A 4,249-nucleotide genomic window follows, 5' to 3' on the forward strand; every position below is an offset into this window, starting at 1 on the left:
TCTCTCATCATTATCCCTCGCAAAAGAATTCTGTCATAAGTTTATTGGTTTACATAGCGCTCACAATTTCGGAACCATCTTCTCTGAATGGAGAACTACAACACCTCAGTACAGCCTTAACTAAAAATGGATACAACAACAAAAATATCTCGCAAATAATAAAAAACCAGAAGAACAGAATTGTCAGTTCTAAAAACACTGACACACTAGATGAAGAGAGAGAAAAGAGAAAAACGGCTGTCCTTCCATATCTCCAGGGCATAACAGAACCTATCAGCAGGATTTTGGGTAAACACAAAATCAAAGTAATCTTCAAACCTCATAGGAAGCTCTCCCATTTACTCCCAAATCCGAAGGATCAGAAATCATGCCTAGAAACATCAGGTGTATATAAGATCCCTTGCTCTTGTGGTAAAGTTTATATAGGAGAAACCGGGAGGAAGATCAGTACGCGAATCAAGGAACACCAGCGATGTACCAAGTATGGTCACTTTACTCAATCAGCCCTAGCTGAACGCTGGATGGAGACTAGACACTCCGTACAATATGAAAAAACCACCAAATTGGCTCCCTCACAGAGTTATTTTGCCAGAAAACATCGTGAAGGTCTAGAAATTTTGAAACATCCCAACAACCTCAACCGAGACAAAGGTATGCAAGTAAACTCTATTTGGCATACTGCCCTCCCGGTTTTTTAATTGACCAGCTGATCAATTAAAATACGCTGATTGGCTGGATTCAAGCCTCGTCCCCTACTCCCTAAACACCATCTACACAAAGGGGGGGGGAGGGGGGCATATAAGGACTACCTTTACCCAAGGGAGCTCAGTATCCGAGTTCTCAGCCCTGATGATGCAAACTGCAACGTTTGCGAAACGTTGGCATATCGCTGATTCAAGACACGGCTCTATTCCGGAAACTATATCTAGACATGCACCGTTTTGTTCGATAACTTGTTGCCATTTTGAAGGTAATTCCATTATGCCTCTCTCATAGAAACCCTTGTCCCTATTGGCAAAAAACTGGGACATTCGATTTTCACAAGCTTCTCTTGAGGCGAATTTTTCACTAGCAAAATCATTTGCCATAGACAGAAACGGGTGGGACCCGATTGACCACGATACGATTGGACACAGATTATAATGATTGGTTCGACATAGTAATTCACTAGATAATTTTTTTCATCGGTTAGTTGTGTCCAATCGTACCGTGGTCAATCGGGACGCTCCCGACAGGAACAGGTAGTAATCACTTGTTACCAGGTCCGGACTATAAGGTGGATGAGAACCTTCCAACCAAGCTCCCGGAACTTCTGGCGAGTCACTATTGATGTGTGCCTGGCGTTATCCTCATGGAACACAATTCCTCTCCTATTGGCCAAAGCTGGCCGCTTCTGGGCGATTGACTTCTTCAGACGGTCCAATTGTTGACCAGATGGAAATTCGGTCCATGAGGTTTTTTTGCGTTAACTCGTGTGGCACCCATACTTCTTTTTGTATCCAGCCTTATTCAAGTGATTCCAAGCGGTTTTTTGTGCAATGTTTAGCTCTTGGGCAATCGAAACAGTGCTTACATGACGGTCGGACTCGACGATTTCCATTATTTTATCGACATTTTCGATAATTGGTCTTCCAGAGCGTGGTGCATCTTTGACATCAAAATTACCGGAATCGACGAAACCAAAATTGAGTAACAAAATGGCTAAATGTGCGTAAATGGCTGTTACAGTATCAGGACCATAAACACTATTCACATTTTCAGCCGCCTGGCTTGCGTTTTCGCCTTTATCGAAGAAAAACTGTAAAATATGGCGTATTTTCTCTTTGCTGGTGTCCATCTTTGACGCGCGCTCAAACAATACTGAGTCAAACAATCACAAAACTGTCTCAGAAGTTTTTTTAGTACAAAATCTTATCTTTTTAACGCCATCTAACATAAACCGATCGCACTTATATAACGCGAGATAGTAGGTTATATAGATGTTCGTTGTTTTCTACTCACACGTGTTACAGTTATACAGGGTGTCAAATAAGTCCCGGGACGGCAAGATAACTTGGCGGGGGAGCATTTTAGAGAAAAATGTTTCAGACAAAAGTTGTAAGGCTTAAAAAAACGCATTCAACGATAATAGTTATTTGACATAGGATGGCGTCGCCAAGGTCAAAACAAGATCAACTTTGCTTTTTTAAATAGAAACAAATATTTTTTATTACGGCATTTTATTTTACGTAAAAAAGCAGACAACTTTTGCTTGAAAAAATGTTTTATACGACCTCTATTTTCTAAGATATTTACGTAAATATCTACAAAATTATTGGTTTCAATAATTTTTTACTTGAATTCTATTAACTTTACCGAAAAATACCAAGAGATAAAAATTGTATATTTTGTTCTCATAGAGCTCTGAAAATTTTTTCAGAATTTTATATTAACTTTTTAGTACTTCATTTTCTTACATTTTTTTGAAGTACTTGCTGTCCCTCCCTGGTTCTCCCTGTCACTTGCTGTCTCTCCCTGTGCCTCGTGCACAGAAAGTATTTCTTATTTAAAAATATTAGGAAGAGGAACGTTATCTTCTTATTCACTTATTTAAACACTATAACTTCATTTTTCTTTTTCATTCTTCTTTATTCTACTAATCCCTTATATTCCTGATTATTTTGCTGCATTATTCAAATTTTTATTTCAATACTGTTACACATTCTATAACTTCCATATTCTTTTTCTTTCACTTCTTTACACATCCTTGTTCTCTTGGTTTTTTACTGTCTTATCCTTTTATTGATTCCTCTTTTATTCATGTCTTTCCCTAACTTTCCTTGTCTGTCCCTGTCTCTCCCTATCTTTCCCTGTCCTTCTCTGTCTCTCGTGCGCAAAAAGTGTTATTATTTATTAAAAAATTACGAAAAGGTACGATATCTTCTTATTCACTTATTTAGGCACTATGACTTCATTTTCCTGTCTTATTCTCCTTTATTCTGCTAATCCCCTATTTTCCTGATTATTTTGTTGCATTATTTCAATATTATTACGCGTTCTATAACTTTCGTATCCCTTTTCTTTCACTTCTTTACACATCCGCTTCCTTGTTCTCTTGGATTTTTACTGTCTTATCTTTTTATTGATTCCCCTTTTACTCATGTCTCTCCCTGTCTCTCTCTGTCTTTCCCTGTCTCTCTCTGTCTTTCTCTGTCTTTCCCTGTCTCTCTCTTTCTCTCCCTGTCTCTCTTTGTCTCTCATGCGCAAAAAATATTATTATTTATTCAAGAATATTACGAGAAGGAACGATCTTCTTATTCACTTATTTAGGCACTATGACTTCATTTTCCTTTCTCATTCTCTTTTATTCCACAAACCACTATTTTCCTAATTATTTTACTGCATTATTTCAATAATATTATGCATTCTATAACTTTTATATTCCTTTTCTTTCACTTCTTTACATATCCCTTTTCTTGCTCTCTTGATTTTTTACTGTTTTATCCTTTTATTGATTTCTCTTTTATTCATGTTTCCTATTAAAAAATAAGTAGCAACGCCACTGTTAGTTCTCTCGATAACCAAAGAAATCTTATTCAAAATTTCTACTTACATTTTTATTGAGCGCTGTATTACTAAATAACAACCTTAATTTTCAAAACTTCATAAAACTTTGTTTATAGTATATATCCTAGCGACATATATTGATTGACCGACAATTAGCTATTGTAGATTCATTGGCTGCTGTAGATTCAACATTAGCTCAATACTTTGTGCTGCTTGGATATTTAAAGCTGTCAATTAATGAAAGTTTTCTATTATTTTTTTGAAGTCTGTAAACCAAGCACTCCTTTTTTAAATAAAAAAATTTTTTCTCTAGGTATAGCTCATAAAAATACATTAATAAAAGGGTGGACCATTTTAATCCATCCAGTCAAATATGTCGAAAACCAAGCACGGGAGAGAAAAATTTTTCAGACAAAAGTTGTTTGGTTTCGAGGAGACCATAAGATGGTACTATTGCTTTGACCTTGAAGAATTATTTGAAAGTCACATGAAAGTCACCTCAATTTTTTTAAACGGCATCCCCTATTTTTTATTACATATTCTTGTAGCTGACCTCGAGAGCTTTCCAAAACATTCTAATGAAATGTTTCTTCATTGAGTACTTTTCGAGTTATAAAGCTCCAAAGTTGCAATATGAAAAAATTCAAAATATCTCGTAAAGTATTCACTTTCCGTCTTATCTTACACGATTCAACTAGTCAAG

Source organism: Odontomachus brunneus, unplaced genomic scaffold, assembly GCF_010583005.1.
Source record: "Odontomachus brunneus isolate Ranch 3 - 2012 unplaced genomic scaffold, Obru_v1 Obru_scaffold_114, whole genome shotgun sequence".
In the NCBI taxonomy this organism is placed as follows: Eukaryota; Metazoa; Arthropoda; class Insecta; order Hymenoptera; family Formicidae; genus Odontomachus; species Odontomachus brunneus.